General features: G+C 40.3%; 2 long non-coding RNA genes across 2 annotated transcripts; one reads left to right on the top strand and one right to left on the bottom strand.

Annotated features, from left to right (window-relative positions):
- Nucleotides 1-416: 416 nt before the first annotated feature.
- On the bottom strand, nucleotides 417-24,685 carry LOC116653427. The gene is made up of 5 exons (XR_004307244.1): nucleotides 21,003-24,685; nucleotides 7,208-7,356; nucleotides 5,718-5,907; nucleotides 4,140-4,216; nucleotides 417-1,491 (listed from the first exon to the last, which is right to left on the bottom strand). It is a non-coding gene; the product is annotated as an uncharacterized LOC116653427 (long non-coding RNA).
- LOC107313157 lies at nucleotides 7,356-12,206 on the top strand. The gene is made up of 2 exons (XR_001554848.2): nucleotides 7,356-7,860; nucleotides 10,227-12,206. It is a non-coding gene; the product is annotated as an uncharacterized LOC107313157 (long non-coding RNA).
- Nucleotides 24,686-24,880: the final 195 nt, after the last annotated feature.

Genomic DNA, 24,880 nt, shown 5'->3' with positions numbered 1-24,880 from the left:
GCATAAACAACTGAGTATCTCAACAGCGTGAAATATGCAATCTGCACCCAGAAACTATACCAGTTCTATAAAATAGACTCGATGCGTAGCTCTCTGACCCCACCATAGTAAAGCAAACACTTCCAAAGCAAAAAGCTTCTTTTTTTTCCTTCAAACCAACAGGAAAAGTGCAGCTGTCTGGGAGGAAGTACGAATATTACTAGGATGCTTTCTGTAAACCAAACTGCAATATAAATAGGGCTGCAAGTTCCAAGAATGAGCTGTCAGCACACGAATGCCACGTGTTCAACAATGTTCCATTGTATCTGTACCTGGCATAATCATGTCTAATACACCTGGGAAGTTTATTTAGCACTTTGGAAAGGATACATTCATTCTTTCTGGTATGTCATAGAAGTTTTCTTCATAAGGAAAAGTGTGTTAGGAGGTTTTTATTTTTTTAAGAAAAATAATACAGTATTTATCAGAGCTCATGCCTATTAACATAATTGGTTTGAAGTTCAAGACTAAAGAAAGGAATGTTCTCCAGAGATATCCCCTACCTAATAAAGACCAACAGTTCTGAAAAATTCCCCCCACCATAAAGCTAATTTCAGAGTAGTTGATCCCTATGCATTCTTTAATGAAGGCTAGTGTGTTTTTCCATTCAGTACTTCAGTTAAAGTTCTCAGCACTTTCTTCTTTCTTCTGTATTTTTTTTACTTGGTGTATTATGTTCACATATCATTCTGTTGAGGTCTGTGTACATTATTAAAAGTTTGTATTGTATAAAGCTTTTTGCATTATAAGGCTGTACAGGGTCATTTTGACAGTAACTGGTATATTCCTTTGCATCTTATGTTGCATTGCCAATTTATAGTGTATCCAGTTTGGAAGTACAATATACTCTAATTAAAAAGGTTGGCTATATCCCTTGCTTCTTTTTGCTATTTCTTCCTCTAACTTCACCTTGAACAGATTTTAGGGTCGATGTGGGGGAGGGAGAGTATGCTCCTACAAGACAAGATGCACGGAAAAGAAGGGAGATATCATCAGCAGTACAAATGCTAAAGGAAAGCTCTAGTTAAGCAAAGGTCCCACTGAACATGCAGGAATACCTTACATCTTGAAAGAATGCATTTGTAAATACTAAGCAAGGGGGGAAAAAAACAATAAAGTTTGCATATAATAAATATCATGCATATAATATAATAAAAACTATCCTCAGATAAAGTAATGTTAGCATTAAACATATTTGGATTGTCTTTTGCCCTCAGATGGGGCTGTATGAAGGTCTAATGAACTGAAAAATTCTTGTTTTCCTACTGGCTCGTAGTACTAATTTTCAGGCTTCTTATCAGTACATTGTAGAATATGCAGTGCAGGTAGCAGCTCATGTGTTGAATCCACTCTTCCTCCTTTTGCTGTTACGTGATGAGAAGGCTTCTCTAGCTTTGATGAGAGGATGATAAGTCATGTTCAAGAAGAGATGATGGTCTTCCTCCTACTGGACTGAAAAAGGAAACGTAAAAGTGATACTTCAGGTTGGTCTAGGGTGGGGTTTTTTGTTTGTTTGGGTTTTTTTGTTTGTATTACACGTACTTATCCTAACAATTATTTATCAATCATGCAAATTCTCTGGTTTGATTTTGAAGGATCACTCAGAGATTAATCTACAAAGCCCTGATTATACCTTGATGGTTTTAAAACAGTAATTGCAAATTCTGTTGTAAACGATTGACTGTTCAGTGATAAGAAAATGGTTTAAAATGTTGGTTCAAATGTTCAGCCACAACAAGCAAAAAACGTGTAGAGCGAGTCAAAGGGAAACTTGAATGGCAGAGAAGAGGGGCCATGGCTGCCTCAGGAAGTGAGCACATCCCTGTGTCTCTACACGTTCTAGCCATACACTGCTGCAGAATTTGATATTTTCTCATCCAAAGAAAACAATTTCTCTTGGAATGGACAGAGCAGAGGATTGAATTGTTCTGCCTATTTACTGAGCCAGCTGGCAATAAAGTCCTTTAGAAGAAGCTCCAGCCATTGAAACTTACTGAAAACTTTTCTAAAAATGATCAGGCCAAACCTTAACCCAACTATTAACTGTCCCCTCAAAAGCACAGCCTCCTCCCAGCACAGCGTATTTCTGACCAAGGAACTCTATCTGTACCCAAAGAGGCAATGTCACATACTTACTTACATGACAAAGCCATTGTCCTTTAGAGGAGGTGGCTATAATGTGATTGTAGACCTGTACCATTTTAATCAGTTAAATCAGGTTTCCCTGAACTGTTTTGTTGTTTGACTTTTTTTTCCTGATATACCAATAATATACAATATACATTTATATGTATATGGAAAACAGCTCAGTTTCCATCTGGACCCACTTCAGATGGCAATGAAGTGCTTTCAATATGCAGTTCTGTGTATTTTGAATATATCACCCAAGTAAAATTAAAAGAAAAACATAGAATGGCTCAAGTTGCAAGGGACCTCAGGGATCCTCAAGCTCCAACACCCTGCCACATGCAGGGCCACCAACCTCTTATAACTTCAGACCAGGCTGCCCGGAGCTTCATCCAACTTGGCCTTGAACACCTCCAAGGACAGGGCATCCACAAACTCTCTGGGCAAAATAACAGAAGTGGATTTTTTTCTAGAGGAATTAGTTCTTATAATCCTGCACTTACCACAGTCAGCACAAGTCCAGCAGAGTAGAGCTTAAGACAAAGACTTTGAAAAACTTCAAAAAAAGATATTCTTTAACACAAATGTAGACACTGATTTTTTGTGAGAGATTGTGTCATTAATGCAGAGCTACGTTTTAAAATATATGTTGTGTTAAAATGTATCAGTTGCGTCCATAGCGAACAGACATCTGCATTATATCATCTGCCATCATATCTGCTGCTAATTGGTGTCCTTGTTGACAAGTCTCAGCAGAAAGGTTAAGTACTGGCTGTAAAAGCAATGCAGCCTCTTGTCCGAGGGGTCAGAGCGCAGGCAGACTGTGCGGGAGCCTGCACTGCCTCTTCTCTGCTATATATTTTCTGAGAGCTAATAAAACACTGGAGCAATCACTCCTAACCAGAGGTCTGCCAACCACCGCATTGTCTGTGGAACGGCAGTAAGTGGTGTGTCATCTTCTCATCACAGAGGCACTCACATATCCTAAAAGGGGAAGGTGTGTGGTCTCTTGCACTGAAATGTATAAACTACCATAGACACATCTGAAAATCTCACAAATGACAGCTAATCTTGGGCAGGAGGAGGCTGCTGTCTGAGTGCCCAGCAGCTGAGCCTCTATAAAGGGTATGGGGGTAAATTGAAGTGAAAATCTGAAAGGTAAAGGGGGCATTTTCTGGGCAACTAAAGTAACCAAGTCCAGTAGTCACTGTTAAAAATCTTGTCTTCGTTCACCAGCTGGACCTAAAACATCTGATGGGGGGTGGCAGGGAACAGCCTGCTGCCCATTTCAGCAGGAGCATCCATCTGCAAGAGTACAGTGCTTCCAGCATCCATTTGGTCAGGACTGCTTAGAAGCCAAGCATGTTTTGGCAAAACCAGGCTGAATTAGCAAGCTACATCTGAAACCAAGACCAGAATTTTATTTGGCTTGTGGGCCTGTTGTATAGCTCTTGGGAAAATAATGTTATGTATACCAGGAAGCCAGGCAGTTGCTAGATGCCAGGCAACATGACAGAAATGGGGCTGTTGTGCTTCCATATGTGAACAGCAGCTGTCCCTGAACAACTCAACTGTAGCTATACTCACTGTATAACTTTCTTAAGTACAACTTAAAAAACAGAAAGAAAAATGTGCAGATATTCAGAGCAGGCACAGAGCAGTAGCAAAGTAGCACCAACTGCTATTTCTTTGCACCCTTCTGTAACCAAGAGAAGGCTCTACTGCCTATTTCCCTACTTTAAGAATATACAGGGGAGCTTTTCCTGCTAGCTTTTTTAATAAAAAGTTCCCTATTGATCCATTTCACTCTCCCTTAAACTAAAACACAGGGCATGACTCAGGGGGAAAAAAAACTTTTCCAATTTAGTATACAGTTACTCCAAAAGACTATTTGATTTCCAATAGTATCCTTTGTTGTTTGCATGCATTTCTACTCTATGTTACTCTTTAAGCCTCTAATTTCTATCACGTACCTTCTTTTCCAGCCATTCTCAGACAGCATTTCATTGGAAACTGCAGACTTTGGACTGTTTCTCTTCTGGGAAGGTGCCTGTTTAAATAAAGAATAGAAAAATGCTATCACTGAACTGCTAGAACTTCATGCCAACGCTCAGCACAGACTAACGTGACCAAAACTAAGGCTCACTTTCTGGCTGGTCAAAAACAAACAAACAAATAAATAGAACACTATCTTGCTTCTTCCCTCATCTGTTATTTAAGGCTGGAATTTTCACACTTTAGATTGTGGACTATATTTTTTAACAGATTTAGTGGGAAGCCAGATATAACTAGTATGCTTGAGCATATTTGAGTAGAACTTTAGAACCCATTTATGTATAATTGCACAAATGAGCACGTTTTCCCTGTCTTGCTCTCACTGCCTCCTTAAGCATATTGCCACAAATAACCACGCCACTCTTGTCTAGCCCCAGTTCAGAAAAGGCAACCTGCTACATTTGTGACAGCAATGTTACCAATGCAGTGTCCAGCTAACTTGTTACAAAGCCAGACCCTAAGGGCAGGCACCAGATTCAGGCACCCCCACCCCAGTGCATCTCACACTGTGTAGTGCGGAGCACAGAGTTTGTTGAGCAACCTCAACCTCTGCTTGAGGAGAAAGCAGAAAGTTGCTTGGCTTCCCCATAGGAATAACTCCTCTAAAACTGAGTGCATAGATTAATACAGATTTTTTTTGCTAGAACCAGCAAAATAAATTATAGTAAATTATACATGATTTGCATTTCTTGTATTGTAGGGATTAACATTTTCCTGACATCTAGATTTTCTGGCACAGCATACAATTGCATTCCATTGCAGCTAACACAGTGGTCATTTTAGCAATTAAATTATGCTATCTTTTTTCCCCTAAAATTGAAGGAAATAATTGTAAATGGCATGGGAATATAAGGAAAAATAAATAAGGTCAGGAGTGCACACTCCATCGGTGTGATTCAGAAATAATATGCATAGCCTGATATGTGTCACTCATGCCTGTGACACTTCATAATACACCAGAATATCTCTATTCGCATATGTCATCTGCGGTGTCTGTTTGCACTCTGAATATTTAGTAAGCCAGTATTAAGGCCTCATGTTTTTATATCTAGCTGCCTATTTTTAATGCGACCGCACACCTAGAACTTTATGAAAAGATCTGAATATAACGTTAATGCAATTTAAAAATAAGCACTAAATCTTTTAAGCTGACATTTCAATTAAAAATAAAGAAGATCCAATTATACGATGATTCTATGCCAAGACTGTATTTTTACCAGTCAAGTTTCATTCAAAGTGACTGATTTTACTAAGATCAAGACAGAGTCAGGAAGAACAGTCCTCCAGCTATTCAGACCAGGAAAACATAATTAAGGGTACATGCAATCACTTCCCAAAATTCAGACACATTGAGACTCCCTGTGACTAGTCTATTAAAGCTAATAGTTTCATAATAAAACCTAACCCACATCCAATTTTAACCAGAAAACAGTGCTCTGTACATTACAAAAGGCTGTTAGACACTTCTACATGTGTGTACCTACTGTTAAAAGTACCTTCATGCAGCAGTTATAACAGTTCTGCTTCATTTCAGGAAGCCCAGTATTAGGTCCTGCATGGAATATCTCAGCACTTGTTGCTGAGCTCTGACTGCTCCACATGAACACTGCAATGACTGCAGCATGTGTGCTGGGAAGATCCATCTCCAGGGCAATCCTAGGCTGGCTCAACTTGCATTATGAAGAACTGAAAAGGGAAAAAAACAATCTGGTCATATTTTCTTCTAAGCTGTATTTAGTTTACTAAGTTTACTTTGGTGCTGCTATCATAATTCGTATTTGAGATCTTTCTAATGCAGTTGCCCAAGTACTCATGATACAGAGGCAGGACTGTCCTGCTCTAACTGGGCTCATTCTCTAGACACTCAAGCTAGACAGGCCCATTCTGTTTACTCTCACCACAAACAGAGGTCATTTCTCACCTGCGATCATCGCTGCATTCTCCACTGGACCTCAGCTCTCGCATGACAAGTTCACTCTGCTCACAACTAGTGTTCACATGTGGCAAAACAGTTTACACTGCTAGATTGACCCATCTGTTCCTCAATTCCTGCCAATATCCTGCTCTCAAGGTAAATGCTACTGTCTAAAACTTCAGAAGAAAGAAGAAAACAATCCAGAAATCAGGATGACTCAGAAGTTTCTTCCAGAGTGATGCTTTATGGTAGGCAGGTATTGAAAGATACAGGAATTTCACATGGAGTAGAATTTGTGGTTCCTGAGGAGTGCTACCAGCCACGTTCTGTCTGACTGCCTTTGAATTCAGCTCCCCAGATTCTTTTTACAGAGTGGTTTTCCTGAGCTTTCCTTAACAATTTCTTTTACAACAGATTTTTTGATTTTGTCACTGCAACAGCCAATTTCTCAACTCATACACTTGCTATTGACAGCAGAAGTCATACTAGACCCCTCATTGGCTTTCTGTCACCTAATCAAGAATGTCTCAAGATCCAGACTCTTATTTGGATACTTCAAGAATACTCCACATCTGGGGAAGGAAAAGAAAATGGGTAGGGCATTCTTTGATATAATTCAGAATTTATTTTTCCTTAGGGCATTGTTTTTTTTAGCTTCCTGGGATACACTAACAGGTACTGAGACACCTAACTTGTCTTTTAAAAACCAAATAAAAATAAAGCAGATCAACAAAACATGTCATTGGCAGCCAAAGAAAGGATGGGACTCTTAAGACTTCAGGAGGTACATTCCCTAGCTTCCAAAATCTTACATGGTTCAAAGCACATTGTTGACACTGCCAGACAACCAGGGATGACCTCCGCCCACGCCACCTGCCAATTCATGACAGGACAAAAATTCAAAGAAATCCCTCAGCCCTGCATTTCACTCCAGAAACCTCAAAAAGAAAGGCTATTTTCCTCCAACTCCTCTGAGATCTGCTGTCTGTTCATGTTGACATTGAATTTACTGTGCAAACATTGGAAGCCAGAGAACTTCCACTTCAGTTGTACTCACAGAAGTGCACGTACCTTGCTTCTTGCTGCACTCTTGCAGAGGGCAGGCCAACAAGCTGCAGTGTCGTGACAAGCTCAAACCACTCATCCTGCACTTAGACTGCTAAGTACCTCAACTCTTCTTAACAAAGTTCCAGTCATGGAAGGAGACTTCCTGAAGACTTCTGTCAATACAAAAGGAAAGAACACCTGTAATGCCAGTAATGCATATAAACACCATTAACAAAGTGAAATTTGAAAACTTGGACCATCTCAAGGAAGTAATAACCATGAAGCCTGTTGACAGCCTTCTTTCCCCTTTCCTCCCAGGCAGTAACAAACAGGACAGCCCAGTGAACAAAGGGAAGATCCCTCCTGTCTGTTCAAAAGACTTTGAGAGTTCTCCCAGTAGGGTGTGAAACTTCCCATGTTTGAGCACAAGCCAGAGACAGCTGCTAAGTGCTCTGAAACTGCTAGAGAGAAAAATCTCACCCTTTTCAACTCCATTAAGCAACCTGGGACACCAGGAAAGACAGCTCTAGAGAGACAGGAGCCTGTTTGCACACCAGACATGAAATCCCATCCATTTGCCCATGGTGACATTTCTCATGGGATTGTTCTTGACAATAAGCACAGTTGTTCCTACTAATGGACAATCAAGCTCATGCCAGACCTCATGCAGGCTTCAGGTCACAGAATCACAGAATCACAGAATTACCCGGGTTGGAAGGGACCTCAAGGATCATGTAGTTCCAACCCCCCTGCCTAGCAGGGCCACCAAACATACACCTTTACTAGATCACGGTTTGCCTCAGGGCCCCGTCCAACCTGCTTGAACACTCCAAGGACGGGCATCCACAAACCTCACTGGGCAGCCTGTTCCAGGACTAACACTCGTTCTAGTAAAGAACTTTCCCCTAACATCCAACCTAAATCTTCCCTCCTTCAACTTAAAACATTTCCCCGTGTCCTGCTATTATCAGCCCTTTCGAAGTATTTACTCCCCTCCTGGGAGTAAGTTCCCTTCAGGTACTGAAAGCTGAATGAGGTCACCCGCAACCTTCTCTTCTCCAAGCTGAACAAACCCAAACTCCCTCAGCCTGTCCTCATTAGGGAGGTGCTCCAGCCCCTCTGATCATCTTCGGGTGGCCTCCTCTGACCCTTTCCAAAATCGCATATCTTTTTTTATACTGAGGGCTCCACACCTGGACACAGATACTCCAGATGGGCCTCACAAGAGCAGAGTAGAGAGGGACGATCACCTCCCTTATCCCTGCTGACCACCCTCTCCTGATGGAGCCAGGATCCATTTGCTTTCCGGGGCCAGAGCGCACTGCTGGCTCATGTTAAGTTTCTCATCTATCAGGACCCCTAGGTCTTTTCAGCCGAGCTGCTCTCAAGGACAACTCCTCCCAGCCTGTACAGGTGCTGGGGTTCTTCCGCGCCGCAAGCTGCAAACCTTGCACCTATTGCCGTGTTGAACCTCATTAGGTTCACCTGAGCCAGCTTTCCAGCCTGTCAAGGTCCCTCTGAATGCATCTGTTCCCTCACCGCGTACTCGACTGCAGCAGACTGCATCTAAGCCCGTGGGGCTGGTGATCATCAGGCAAACTGCTGAGGGTGCGACTCCATTCCCTATCGGATGTCATTAATAGAAAAGATGTAAAGAGCACCGGTCCAAAGACAGACCCTTAGGGACGCGCGTCTACCGGCTCCACCTGGACATAGAGCCATTGACCACACCCTCTGTCTGCGGGCTTTCAACCATATTGACTATTCTCATCTAGTTGTTCCATCCCATTCAAACTCTCCTTCGCTTCCCTCCAATTTGGATGTATGAGGATAGTGAGTGTAGGACCATGTCGAAGACGGCCTTGCTAAGTGCCAGGTAGAATGACATCGGTCGCCTTTCCACTATTCCTCTACATCCACGCCGTCAACTCCATCTATTAGAAGAAGCCAACAAGACAGTTATCAGCATGGTATCCACTGGTGAGGCATTGCCGTCGGCTGTCTCGGATCAATGCTTGTTCTTGTATGCTCAATGCATGTTGTCCAGGAGGATCTGTTCCATGTAATCTTCCACGGCACAGAGGTGAGATCACCGGCTGCTAGTTACCATCGGTCGTCCGCTGCTCCCCTTCTTTGTAAATGGTGAGTGACGTGACCCTTCCTCCAAGTATCATCCGGGACTCACTGGACAGCAACGACTCTCAAATTATGATGGAGAGCGGATAGCAACCACCTCAGCCGCTCCTTCAGCCTGGGATGCACGCATCTGCGCCCATAGACTTATACTAATTCAGTCTAAGGAGGCACTCTCGGACTTGCTACTACCCTTACAGTGGGAGGGATTTACCTCTTGGTTCCCCACATGGAGTATTGGGGTGCAAGACTTAGGACGTGAAAAAGACTGAATCCTGGCCACCAGTGAAGACCGAGTGAAGAACTCATTCAGCACCTCGCGTTCTCTTCATCTGTTGAAGCCATTTGCCTTTTTAAATTTACCAGAGTAGGCACGCCCATTTTGGCCTGTCTACTTCTGGCCAATGTACCTGGTAGAAGGTTTTTGTTGTTTTTCACACATCCCTCGCAAGTTCAGGTTTTGCCTGCGCTGGGCTTTCCTGATCCCACATCGCAGTTCGGACGGCATCCCTGTATTCTTCCCGTGGTGACACAGCCTTGTTTCCAGAGCTTGTACACTCCTTTCTTCACCCGTTAGTCTCTGTCTAGCAGGTCCTGCTGAAGCCATGCCGGTTTTTCTACCTCTCCTGGCCACTTTCTTAATCAGGGGAATGGAGACCTCTATGTGCTGCCAGGAGGGCAGTCCTTGAACAGTAAGCCAGCTCTCTCAACAGTCTTATCTTTGAGCGCAGCGCGCCGGGGATCTTGGGCCAGCTTCCATTGAGTAGCTTGAAGTCTGCTCTTTCTAAAGTTTGAGCATTCCTGGTCCTGCTCTTTGCCAGGCCCACATCGCTTGAATCACAAAACTACAACCAGGGCATGATGCTGGAGCCCAGGCAGCCTCCAACCTTGACGCCTTTGATGATCTCAGGTCACAAAGCAGAGGAGCTGAGACTTGTCTGCTAGCACCTGAGAAGGGCAATAAAACTCTCCAGGAACAGAGAGGCAGGACAGTCCAAGGTTCCAATCACAGAGCTACTGGATACATACCTACAGGAGGATCTGAAAGCAGACCCTCCCCAACAATCTCAACAGGCTGTGCCCTGACCCTGCAGGCTACTTCGGAAGTGAGAGGAGTCAAAAAGAAGGTTAATGTATGCCTGACTTGAAAACAGAGACTACATCTACCATAGACCAGACGCTGATTGAAGGAAAAGGACTGTTTTGTCAAAATTTAGGAGGCATGAAAGCCAGCCTCCAGGTATTTCAAGATGAAAAAATAGAATTTTTTTTTTCCTGTGGTCAGTGTCTTAGTTTCAGCTGGGACAGAATTGTTTTCTTCAGAGTGCAGGGTATGATGCTGTTTTGATTAGAAGGAAAACAATGTTCATAACACACCAATGTTTATAGTTGTTGCTGAGCAGTGTTGTACAGAGTCAAGGCCATTCCAGTTTCTCAGTGAAGGGCTTGTGTGGGGGCGAAGGATCTGGGAGGGGACAGAATCAAGACAGCTGACTTAAACTGGCCAAAAAGATATTCCATACCATACAACCTTAAGCAGAAGGAGAGTTTTGAAGGGGTAGGAGTTCATCTAGCCCTCTTCTGCTCCTTGGGGAGCTAAGTAGCGAGTGGTGAGCAATTGCTTGTGTATCACTTGTTTTATATGCATTCATACTCTTGACTACCTATCTACATAGTCATGCATATTTTCTTTTCCTCTGTCTTGTAAGTAATTTTATCTCAACCCATGAGTTCTACTTCATTGCAGTTTTTTTGTTTGTTTGTTTTAAATTTTCTCACTCATCCCACTGGGAAGGGGGAGGGGAGTGACTGAACCACCCCACAGTGCTTAGCCACCTGTTGTGTTAAACCACAGCAGTACAGTACTATTCAAACCTATATCCTAGAAAGGTGAAGAGCGGACAGCCACACCAGCTGCTCGGAGCACCTGCTTCAAATGATCTTGCTTGCATGAATATCAGAAGATGAACATACGATGTAAGCACTTATCCACTCATTGCTTGATCATACTTCTTGTTTTGTCTGTGCTACTACTGTATCATACACCCAATTGTACTGGCTTTCTTTCAGGCAAAATATCAAACAATGCCAACAGCATATTCAATACCACAGCACTGCAACACTTTTTTGTTTTTTTCAGTATTTTCTTTTGTTGTTGTTGTTGTTGGATTAAACTGCTGGCAATCTATGTTAGCAGCTAAGATTAAAGCAAAGAAGTCTAAGCAATAGGTGCTCTTACTAGAGACTCAGCCTCACTAATTAACTTCAGAGTGAATAGTCTCCAGATTCTTCAACCTGTGGGAAATGCAAGTTACTAACTTTTACAGGAAGCATGATTTTTTGTTTAAGTAGATCTGTAAATGAAGACTTCATACTGTACCATAAACCACCCCACTGCATGACAGAAGTTGTGTTTTGAAAAGAAACAGTCAGAATTTTGTGCAAAGGACCAGTGTGGATTCTTTTCTTTTCTAACTCCGACTCAAAAATGCATTTTCTCTTATCACACTTAGCACTGGAGAAGACAGCAGCATCTGTCAGGCACCTCTTGCTGCCAGAATTGTAACTTGCCTCCTCTAGTTAGTTAGAGGTCTGTCAGTCAGGAAACAGGGATGCAAAGATACCATCAGGAAGGAAATGAAAAAGAGGAGCTTTGCTAAAGTAGGATTTTGCTCTTAGTAATTAAAAGTAACAAATTCCATACTAGCTTATAGCAATTTTCCATCTAAGGACAGGAGTAAAGACAAGGAGAACAATAGATGGTACAGTTAACTGCCAAAAAAAAATTGGAATACACCCTCCTGTGAATTGCAAAGTAGGAAAAACTGAGGGATTAACAGTTTTAACAAGACCAGGTAAACAGAAGACATCAAGAAGCTGAAGTTAAAAATCAAAAAAACAATGCCACAACAACAACAAACAGATTTCAATTTGTTGGGACTAAAGAACCCAGGTTCCCTAACTAATAGCAATGACTTGAACTACTTAAGTACAAACAAGCCTTTTGAAGAAATTATGCCCTTCAAATTATTTACACAAAAGCTGGGAGTCTTAAACTTCCCTGCCCTGCAACATCTCTCTTCCAACTGCAAAACTCTCATATCCTCAGTAGTACTTCCCTATCACAAAACAGTGAAAAAGCCCTGGTCAAAACAAGAAAGAAATGCAGAACCCAGAAGAAAATGAGACCTGAGATAATTGATTCAGGGGTCTACTCACTGCTTTCTTTATCACACTTCCCTGGTTCTGAGCAGCCCAGTGTTTAGAGGGAACACTGAGCAGTTTGGCATATCACAGGGGGGAAGGGAGAAGATGATAACAAGTGGTTGTTCCTTTTACCTTGGCTGTAAATCTGAGTGCAATGCACAGCACACTGCATCAATTCCAAACAACTGTAGGCAGATATACAGCATACTGCTTGCCCTGACCAAGTCACAGAGCAGCAGAATAAAAATAAGACTCCCTGGCAAGACGTAAAAATACACAGATTTGTTGCAAATACAAGTCCAGACTTAAGGAGGCCTGAATTCTCCTAATTCTGGAAAAACACCACTGCTAGTTTGACACAGAAAGTCTGCCACACATCACAAACAGCCCAACAGCAGGCACAGCTGTTTGTGAAACATTTTTAAAAAGCAGTATGGTGGAAGAAGGCTATTCACTAAAAGTAAAAAATAATAAGAAGTAAAAAATCAGTTCAAATTGAATCATTTATATTGGTACTGTGGCAGCTGTATCATGGTGGATTTTAAGGTGAGAAATACTGAGGGAGCACAGTTTCTGCCATCCAAACTACCCAAGAACGTAAGATTGTCTTAAAGGAGACAATCTAGTCACCAATGCCACAACTGCTTTTCTTCTACTCCAGCAAATCTGGTAACAGATCACAAAATCTAAGGGCTGTTTCACTGCATTTTTAGTGTTAAAATACTACATGTTATGACAGGCTTCCAGGAGGAAAGCTGCTGATTGACAGCAACTCCCCTAGTTCTTGGAAAGGATTCACACCAAAAGAAACCACACTAAGCCATCTGATACCAGAAATCACAAATCACACAGACTCCAAAACGTCCCTTTCTGCCACAGGGACTTAAACTTTGCACTGCCTAAACTGCAAGACCTGGCATGTGAACTCAGAGACTCACTAAAGAGACCATTTGTCCTTTTGTGTACAGTGTTTTTACTCAGTCACTCTGGAGTTCCCTTGTAGAGAAGGCAGACATACTCAGTGCTGACATTACGTAGCCATCAGCATTCACCATGAATCGTTTGCCATCAATCACTTTAGAGTATTATCGTTTTCTTCCTCAAGCTGAAAATACACTTATTTTTCCTATGTGGAACGGTTTGCCTATGTCTATGTCTGCATGATCTGATCATCACAAGGAATGAAAGCAGGATGTTTGTAGCAAAATACGACTCAAATACACTAGCATTTATACTTCAATCTCTGATCATTATTTAACCAACTTCAGTTGTGATTTAGGAAAAATTAAAAAAAAAATCTGAATTCGCTTAAAGTAAGGAAAGAAAAAATAATATATATATATAGGCAATTTAGTACAAGCAACAAGAGACAGGCAGGAACATCTAGACTGTTTTTTCAAAACATTAACCACTATGACTGTTACCTCCAAGAATTAAACAGGCTCTCCAGTGTTTGACCTCCAGAGGGTAATGCTCTCAAGACAGTGACTGTAAACACCAAGCTGGCATTCCCAGTGCCCACAGCAATAGATCCAATTACTTAACCAACAAGCATTAAAAAGCAAAATCCAGCATGTAAGGCTCTTATTGGCTGTGAACTCACATACATATATCTGTAGATAGAAAGATGAGAGAATAGCACTCCTGCTACTTTACTATACATGCTCTGATTTCTTACGTTTACTTACGCATTTTGTTTTCTTAATCTTTCACCTTTGTTTTTCTTTTTTCTTTTTCTCTAGTGTTTGCCTGTTTGGAAACACTTCACTCTGACTTGAAACAGAACAGTTATTTGATTTGACAACTATTTGTTTTGTGAATGTTGTTCTCCCCACAATCGTTCACTGGCATTTTTCTGACTTGGCTAGCACAAAATACCATTTTGTTCTTCTGTCAATTACAGATGCATAGATTTAGGTGTTCAGTGAAAACAAACTCAAGCCTCATACTAATTACTCACTGATACTTTTGGATTTTCTAATTAACAGTGAAGTTTAAATAATTTATGTAGATGAAAAACAAGAAACAGAAATCTTCAGTAAGCTTTACTAAGTACACTGTGTAAGCCAAGAAGTTAATATGCTGACTATCATTTCTAAGTTTAACGTTCATAGAATGATACAAGGCAAAGTAAAAACAAACAAACAAGATCAAGCAATACGTACCAGATACCACAGCCCTAAGTACACTTGAGGAACCGAGTCTGGCTGCAATCAGATCTCTGTGAAAACCTCTTAACAAGTAGTCCCTTTCCTTTCCCCTGCCTCACTGTGTGGTGATGGCGTTTGCTGTCCTCCCTGAAAGCCCTGAAGACCAGCACCAAACTGGGCACCTCTGCAGGCCCCAACATTTGCATCTCAGCTACTACACTGCCAAGCAGGCCAGTGCTGGGTCACTGTCACACAACACAGGGAAAATGTTGCCACTAAAATCCTCTCTTAGCAGTCTCCTAGATTAGCAGGAAGCAATATACAGCCTTCTCCAAAAACCCATATGTTTTGTTATTTTTTTTTCCAGGCAGAAAGAACTCTGCTTAACAGCTTCAAAGCAGCAGAGGGAAGCACCCTGACAAACACATACTTATAGAGGAGCTCTGCTAATCTGAATCACAGAATATTCCAAGTTGGAAGGGACCCACAAGGATCGAGTCTAACTCCTGGATCTGAAGGTAAGGCCAACATACGGTTCAACATGACTGTTAACAGGGAGGCTATTTAATGTCTACTTTGTGAAGTAAAGTCTTTGTGAGACTCTTTTCCTTAAATAAAAAGTATTAGAAGAGCCAAAAGAGAAACACCTACCACAGACAAAACTAACCAGAGAAGTGATTTTGCCCAAGAAAAACGCAATTTTACCACTTCTGCAGTGTTGCCAATTATGGATTATTAAGGACATTTTACAGTGACCTATTAATACAGCTAGAGCCATTTGTTCCCCTGTCAAGGAACTGTAAGAGACAGAAGGGACCTCTGAAGATCATGCAGTCCAAACTCCCTGCTAAAGCAGGTTCCCTAGAGTAGGTTGTACAGGAAAGCATCCAGGCAGGTTTTAAGTATCTCCAGTTTAAAGTATCTCCAGAGAAAGGAGGAGACTCCATGATCTCTCTGGACAGCCTGTTCCAGTGCTCTGTCATCCTCAGAGCAAAGAAGTTTATTCTCATATTCATATGGAACTTCCTGTGCTTCAGTTTGTGCCTATTGTCCCTTGTTCTGCCACTAGGCACCTCTGAAAAGAACCTGACCCTCTCCACTTCACTCCTGCTCCTTAGGTACTTAGAAATATTGATAAGATCCCTCTCAGCCTTTTCCAGGCTGAACAGACCCAGGTCTCAGCTTTTCCTCATAAGGGAGAGGCTGCAGGCCTCTAAGCATCTCTGTGGCCCTCCACTGGACTCTCTCTAGAGCATTTTTTGAACTGAGAAGCCTAGAACTGGACACAGTATACTAAAAGTAGCCTCAACAGAGCAGGTCCCAGGTCCTTCGAAAGCTCCTCTCCAGCATATCAGCCCCTAACGTTTACTGATGTATGCAGTTATTCCTCCACAGGTGTAGGACTCTACACCACTTGCCCTTGAACCTCATAATGTTCCTATCCACCCAACTCTCCAGCCTGCCTAGGTCTCGACAAATGGCAGCACAACCTTCTGATATGTCAGCCACTCCTATTATCAATAATAAATGAGAACTTTCAGTACTATTTTGGGAAATGACCTTTCTACACAGCATTGTAGTGTAGCAAGAGCCAGAAGCCTCCCAAGCTGTAATTCCAGCTCCACCACTGACTCGCTGTGTGGAGAGGTAAAGCTGCTTTAACCTCTTGGTGGTTATTTCTTTTTCTGTAAAGTTTTAGCGACACTCACTCACTCTAAGCATGGTGGAGTTCTTTACTGAGTTCAAATATTTGAACAGAGCCTTGAGAAAGCAAAATGCTACATCAGTGTGACATATTGCTGCTTAAGGATTTTAATATGGCAGATATTCAGCTGCAACTGAGAGAATATAGTGCATAGCTACAGGGTTCCCTTTTCATAGGTGAGAATTTATAGCTACTGCACTTAGGCTACAAGTCACCACCTAGTAACATTTGTTAGTGATTTCAGCTACAGACTTTCTCACTAAGCAAGGGAAAAAAAACCTCAGCACTTGTTCCCAGCTACATGCCAGCAGAACTTTGGGTAATGTTAACAACTCACATAATGGTAAAATACACACCTACAATAACAGCATGCAGAGACCATAGGATGAAAGTTAGTGGGACAAGCAGAACACACACTGGATATTCAGTTTATGTAGTCTGGTACATTTCAAAGGTCAAAAAAAAAAAAATAATAGTTGGGTTATAGGAAGTTACAGAGATTAAAAAAACAGAGCTGAGATTGTAACAACACCGGCTCTTTCTCTCTCACTCTTTCTAAATAAATAAAAGTCATGACTAAATGAAGTCATGCTGGAAACATGAATTATTTAATTTGCTTTGGCAGGATACTCCTAGGCTCAACCACCTCAAATTGTGATAAAAGGTGGGAAGCAATCTGATCCATTCCTGAATTACTGGAACATGCATAAACACAAAGTAAAACTATAGGAAGGTTCTACTCCTAACTTTAAAAAAATGCACTCGCACAGCTCTTTTTCAAGGTGCAGGCATCAAGTTATTTTTAACATCTCACTTTTCTCCTTCCTCACTACAAAAGAAAAGATTAGGTTCCAAGAGAGTATTTCAGACCTGTCTAATAAATTCCTTCCATAAATTCACCAGCAGCTTCCAAATAAAACCTATTTCATGGTTTGAGATCCATTCTGCTGAAGGAAGTTTTACTTCAATTTCTGTGCAATTAACAGCTCAACTCATGCCCTCAGATCCGCATCCCGGATCCAACAACTCTTCAGAAATACAGTGAGTTCCACAACATGGAAGATTTAAGCTGACAGCCACGGTACCACATCTGTATTTACACAAGGAGAGCAAATACTGTTCTTCCATCACAATGATCCTCAAATGCCCCCAAAAAATCTTTAGTGATTATTTAAAAGCACTTTGCTTTACAGACAGACAGCAATATTTTTGATGCACTCTTAATAACAGACTTCAAGTTTTATAAGAATTAAATTACAGTAGTTACTAAAATCTATATTCAAATTTAATATTTAATATGTCTCTACTGACAGACTGCATTTACTGATTTTAATTAGAAATACCCAGTGATAGCTTATCCGTGTTTACATGCTTAAACTAAGGTGCAGTTTTCGATCTAGGCTATGGATCCTTGGCTAATACAGAAAAGAAAGGGCAGGAATGAACATTATACAACCAGTCACTGGGCATAATATTTTGAAAAGAAAGAACATTTCCTCTACTGGAAAGAAGGGTCTTAATTGTGTGGAATGCCCTGATGTGAACCCAGGCCCTGATGGTCCCTTTTGTTCCCACAGCTTATTCACGCAACATTTTGGAAGTTTATTTCATCTGAAAACTTCATGGAGGAAGGAAGAAAAAAAAAAAAAAAAAAAAAAAAGGATTTGAATTTCATCAGTAGTCCAAAGTCAGCGGGTCAAAGGGAAGCCTTTCACCAAGTTTCTAAAGCATACCCTCATACTGGGCAAAAGCATCCCTAAGGTGGTTTGACCCTGCAGAGGCGCTGCCACCTCAGACGCTGCACTGAAGAGCTGAGTGTTGCTACTGAGCACCACCTAAGGGTTCTCCGTACATCCTACAACTGAGATGTAAAGGCTGCAGATGTACACAGCCAGCTTTCAAGTTCCCTGACACGCTGAGTGCTTTTCAGTTCTCTCTTTGTAAGAAAATGCCCTAAGCAATTTTATTTTCTCTGTAAATCACTGTCACTGTTTCATCAAGAACCTACAAAATGAAGCTATTGCAAAGTTGGCTGAGGAATAATCTTCAAAATAGAAAGATTTACCTTTGTCATTTCAAGCAGTTTCTTGGTATGCAAACAAGGTGGTTTACTACAAAAGCTCCAGATCTATGAAACTGAAAAGCAAGAGCAGCTTTCATTCTATCTATCCTGTACAATAAGTAAACCTCCATTTCACCTTGTCAATGCAATTTCACTTTCCTTACACAAGTCTTGTTTGTATTTTTCTTTTTTTCTGATTTTCTGACAAAATCTATGTAAGAAAACAACACACTAATCTGTAGAAACACTTAAACCACTTGTAATATTAAGCAGAAGCCAATAAAGAAAAAAATTACGGAATTAAATTCACTCAAACTGTTGAACAGAAATGCCCTTGCACTCTACATGTTCACTAAGGGACACACTCAATATCAGATGAGAGATATCCAGATTAGATTCCTTTAGAGGATCAGTGCACATCTACGGAGCGATGTTTTCCAAGATGAAAGAGTTGGCAATGGGCCAGACAAGATTGCTTTAATTATTCTAGTTCCCCCTCAAAATTTCCTGTCTCATTGTATATGAAAATTACTACCCCAAAAGTGGGAAACTGACTCTCTAATGGGTCAAAAATCAGGCAGCCTGTCTTCTAGGACACTATTCAATCACACATAAGCTCGTGCACAAGTGCCATCCCTTCCTGGTGTCAGGATGTAAAGAAAAAGTAGCATTTCCAAATGCACAGACAGGAAATGAAAATAGCTGTGGGGAGAGATGGCTGAAGCCAAACTAAAAGCTAAATGCACCCTTCAAGAGATGAAACTGAGATTTCCCTCTTCAAAATATATATATACTTTTCTCAATCAGAAGAACTGATTCATCCTGGTACAGAAATGAAATATGCAGTGCCTTTCACTTGTGCAGTGCTGTGAGATAGTCAGCCCACTTGTGCAGATGTGGAAATGACAGCACTAAGAAGTAGAGACACAGTGAAGATATTATTTCACTTGTAAGAAAATTACATATTCCAAAAAATAGGTAAAGGTGAAAGATAGTAATATTTTAATTATCTGAAACTGGAAATAATGATTTTCAAATCCACTTAGTTTCCATGTCTGCCATGGCATGCAGAAAGACGCAGACAGGTATTCCACAACATAACACTTAAGAACAACAAAACTGATTTTATTTTTACTGAAATTGTTTTTAAAAGCTTATTGATTTTGACCAAAGTTCATTCCTTCTCCTCTTCAGCTGTCCTGATTTGTTGCAGACAATTATTTTCAAACACATTCAGTGTCCCTTCAGTTCAGTTTGCAAAATGCCTCCGAAGGGACATAGAACAGAAAACTCTTGGCACTCTCATCTCCCCTTACTCTATGGAGTATTTTACTTACTGCAAAGTACTGAGAAAGCTTCTCTAAATGAGAAAAAACCTTACTGTAATGGCTAAAGTCTGTTTCTCCATCCATGAGTGGAGACACACAGCCTAGGGATTAGCTAGGCCTCTTTTCCCTGTAAGTGACAGAACACATCTTAGCACAGCTGGACTATCCCTAAGCTTCCCATCTTTCTCACGATGATGCCCATTTTCTTCAAAGGCTTGATGAGAAGACGACTAAAGACCAAAGGTAACGAAGGGGTCAAGAAGAGATGGTTTCTCATAAATGCTGCTAGCAAGCATTTAACAATAGTTTCACATGACTTCAGAAATACTTGTCTTTTGCTGGTGCGCTCTGTACAAGCCAAGGTTCATTGGAGTTAGAAGAAAAGGTTGCACTTTTGTTGATCAGTGCTGCTAAGCAACAAGGCATAAAAACTAACATTACACTTGTCTTCCACTGGTTGTAATTAGAAAACTACAAACAGTATCTTTGTACCAGTTTCAAGCCAAGATAAAGTGTTAGCTGTGTGACTATAAAGCTCTGAGCTACACAAGTATCTGAGTACCTTCTCATTATATTTACATTATACATCCTCAGCCATCCTCAGTGAGTCAGCACAGTCATCAGAATCTTTAGGTTTAGGTTTCTTTCAATAAAAGAAGCAAAACAAAAATAACGTTACTCATAAAGCTAATCACTAATTAAAGCCAATCAGTGATTACCTAAATAATTTTAAAAGGCAATAATTAAACTATTTTTACACTACTATACTAGGGAAAGAGATCTAAGCACAAGAGAAAATGAAGACACAAATTAACATAACGCAGATAAACCACTTTGTCATAGTGTTTTAAGGAAAAATACATGAAATTCACCATGAAGGGAGAACTGAGAAAAGAGTCCTGAAAAGTAAAGCTTTTGCTTTCTTGTTGCAAGTGAACAATCAGATTACAAACAAAAGCACCTAGTTCCAAAGTACCACTCTGTACATTAGACTGGTCCCTCTTAACAAACAAATCCAAAAAGCAGAAAAGAGAATTTATCATAGAATCACCAAGGTTGCAAAAGACCTCCAAGATCATCCAGTCTAACCATCCACTTACTGCCAGTATTTCCCCACTAAACCAAGTCCCTTAGTACAACTTACAAACGTTTCTTTAACACCTGCAGGGACAGTGACTCAACAACCTCCCTGGGCAGCCCACTCCAATGCCTGGCCACTCTTTGTAAGCCTTACCCAGCAAATGCTGCATGTATCACATCAGTTTGTGAAGATTGCTAGTGAAATGTCTGTGGTAATCCTCATGCTGTCAAGAGAGAACAGACATCCAGATTGCTTCTCCTTAATGCTGCTTCTGCACAGACTGCTGTGTATGTCAGCTCCTCTATTGCTTGTTTCTTATTAGTTAAAAAGAAAAATTATTGTAAATCCACAAATGTTGTTAATGTTCTAGTATATCAGGTGTGGAGCAGGGCTTAAAACTATAAGGGTACTATCACTGAGTATCTGATCTCCTTTTGGCAAGACAAAACCTGTAGTCACGTTGTACACTGCAGATTGTTCAAGTTGTATGTTCCAGGGAAACCCACTGATTTCTCTTTAAATATACCTTTTATGTACCCCTGTATGCCTCCAATGATCTGCTTTAGAATGTCCAGCAGGAAGTTTTTTAGAAGCATTTAGCTCTGGAAGAACGTTTCTCATTTTAACTCACAGATGTTACATCTTGACCATGCATTCAGGAAGGGAACAACAGAACAATGAGCAAGAAAAAGAAGAAATAAGTATGTTTGTACCAGAACAGACTAAGTTAACAATTATGTCTTATCATAGTCTCATAACCAAGTAGCTCTAAGAAATAAAACTTTAGGAAGGAAAGCTGCATGAGACTGAGTTTTTTTAAAAAAAGTTCATGTGCATCCTTTAGCTTTGCTCCCCAAAGAATCTCAGTACCCATGAAGAGACATGTAACACACTGCAAATTCATATGTGAACATACACAAGGAGAACAAAAAAACTGAGCAAGCATATTTATCAGGAAGCCATGAAATTACACAAAGGCGGAGGCAGACTGATTTTCAGGGAAAAGTTTTCTACGACTTAAAGCAGGGCATTACTGCAGAGCAGTAGTCATGAAGGGGTCACTGTGTCCTGTTGCTGAAGACAGAGAGATTAGATATGAAAGGAATAAGTCACACTGAGAACATGAACTTGCTAAGAGCATTTTTCCAACCTGAAGTAACACAGACGTAAATATACACGTGGCTCAGAGTAAAGACTACTGAAGTGTAACCCTTATACTCTACTGACCTGTTTCAGAGGTCTGGGTAAATCGCTTATCTCACCCTTGTTTTTCCAGCTGTGAAAAAGCAGCAACAACTATTATAAAGGGACCTGGGGAAATGTTTTACACTTAGATGTAACTGCAAGACTTCATCGGACAGAAAAGTTTCTAGATCTGGAAAGTATGTTCCTTTCATCCCATAACAATTTGTCTAACAGTTCACTGTATTCTCTAGCAATCTTGCTATTTTCTCATATAGTTACATTATTTTCTTATACTGCTTTGTGGTTTTAAACATTAAAGTAACAACTCTAGAAACTAGAGAATATGTATGTCAACATCCTACTCAACAGATTTATTTATTTACTATGTTAATTCAGAAGCCTATTTTCTTGAATGGCAATGTTTTGGAGCCTTTTTTAAGCTCACAGAGCTAGAAGTGATGAGCTGCAGTTCCCATCTCAGGAAATATTGAATTGTTTACTAAACTGTAGCCTACCAGCTCAAGTTAGGCAGTCCTGAACACAATACGCTTCATCATTTTGCTTATGTTGGTGAGAACATAAAGAAAACTGCACAACTAATGGAACGGTTGGCTTCGAAATAATTTGTGGCTGTATTTTACTAGCTAGAAAACAACCTGATTCCCACAAGTGAGGTTCAGCTCATAGTTAATGCAGTATGGCTTTTCAGTTTGATAGAGGAATTATGGAAAAACAAAGCAAGGACCCTTACCTATCATGCCATTTCTGCAGATCCTTGTCAGCATGAAGCATTTCTCTGTCTACTGAAGCATGAGGCACAAACAAACACATCAAGAAGGCAAATCTAATTCTCTTTTAAGAGGAAAATGCAGCTGAATGAAAAGTAGAACTTGCTTAAATCAGAGTTCATTAGTAAATTAACTGTACTTTAAAAGTAGTATCAAAACAAGAAAATAATGATGACTATGAGTAGATACATAAATCTGGGTCCAGAAAACAAATCTTGAGTAACTACTCTGCGACAGTAGCCTTCATTTAAACAAAGCCACAAGTTTTATTTTACTTTCCTGCCACTTCTCACGTAGGAGTCAAGGAATAAAGCAGACTGACAACAGAAAAAAAATAATGGCACCAACAAAAGTTGATGTAGCAGATAAGTACAAGCAAGGTCACAAAACACTGTCACCTGAAACAAATGGACTATCAAAAAGTTAGGGACTTACCATTTAAAATACTGCTGCTGTCAATCATTCATTTTCCATCCATCTTTTCTACCACTAGGTACCCTCAAAATACTGTTCATTTTTAAAACTGAGAGGATGAAAGACACTGCTTTTGGTTTGGGGTACTTTTTGTCATGTTCAATAAAGACCTAAACTGATTCTAAATTAAAAAAATAAAAAAATAAAAAAGTAAATTACTCATTGGGGATGCAAAGTTAAAGAAATAAGTGGTGTTAGAACACTGAAGTCCTGACAATCTGTGTGATGGAAATCACTAAGATCAGCTACATGGGTGCCAAACTTCTTATAAATAAATGCTTCAGCTTCACATTCTATAAAAGCCCAAAATGTTCTTTGTTAGTATCTCACTACAAATATACAATAGGATCCTTGCTAAAAATTACAAAGTATTTTTACTTTACATTGCAGTTTGATTTTACTTTCTGTTCATTCTTCATACTCTCAGAGTAAAAAAAAAATAGATGGACAACGAAACATAAGCCCTCATACAATGGAAGAAGTAACTGAAATGTTAGCAGCCTGATGGAGATTTCTGTATTGTTTAGTTTATGCTACTTTGACAAACCAAAGGAAAAAATCCTCAGCATTTTCAACATTCATTAATTTTTTCTGATAGTTGCATTACAACTATAAAGGAGTGAAAACTAGGAAGTACAGAGGTTTAGCAAGACAAAGCAAATTTAGCTGAGAACACATTGTAACAATTGGTATAAGGGAAGAGAAAAAAAAACGTCACCAGAAGAAAAATAAAATAAAAAATAAAAAAATAAACGGAAGGAAGGAAAAAAGAAATAGAATCAAAGGAAACCAATTCATTGCTACCCTGGAATTGTTTGAGATATCCAGACTCAGACTGTCAGAACACAAATGCTCTGCAAAATGCATACTTGTTAGGAAGCCAAACTAAACTTAAATTATAACAAACAAACCCCAAACTATCTCACATACTATGATAGGCATACAGAAAATCAAGACTATAAAAAAACACCTAATGCCTTATATATTTATTCATATAAGGAAAAGTAGAGCACACGGCAACAACTTATTAAAACTCTTGTTAATGCTTTTCTGTCAGCCCTCAAGAAATCAGCATTTTCCTATTTTACTCTTCATATTTAGTAGATAACTCTGCATTCCAGTTCAAGAATTAGGAAAATGCCAACTCCAGATGAGTTCTCAAGGGAAACAAAAATCATGTGATCTACAAGAGAGGAGAAAAGTAAGCATTTTCTTTAAATATGAAAAGCTTACTTCAGTCAAATAAGACCAGAGATCAATTTTTCTATTATAGGGAACCTATAAAGAGGAGGGGAGTCAACTCTTTGAAAGGGTAGATAACAGCAGGACAAGGGGAGGTGGTTTTAAGTTGAAGGAGGGAAGATTTAGGTTGGATATCGGGGGGAAGTTCTTTACTACGAGAGTGGTGAGGTGCTGGAACAGGCTGCCCAGAGAGGCTGTGGATGCCTCAACCCTGGAGGTGTTCAAGGCCAGTTTGGATGGGGCCCTGGGCAGCCTGGTCTAGTATTAAATGGGGAGGTTGGAGGCCCTGCATGTAGCAGGGGAGATGGAGATTCATGATTTTTAAGGTCCCTTCCAACCCAG

This window comes from Coturnix japonica, chromosome 4 (assembly GCF_001577835.2).
Source record: "Coturnix japonica isolate 7356 chromosome 4, Coturnix japonica 2.1, whole genome shotgun sequence".
In the NCBI taxonomy this organism is placed as follows: Eukaryota; Metazoa; Chordata; class Aves; order Galliformes; family Phasianidae; genus Coturnix; species Coturnix japonica.
This window is presented reverse-complemented; position numbering and strand designations above follow the sequence as displayed.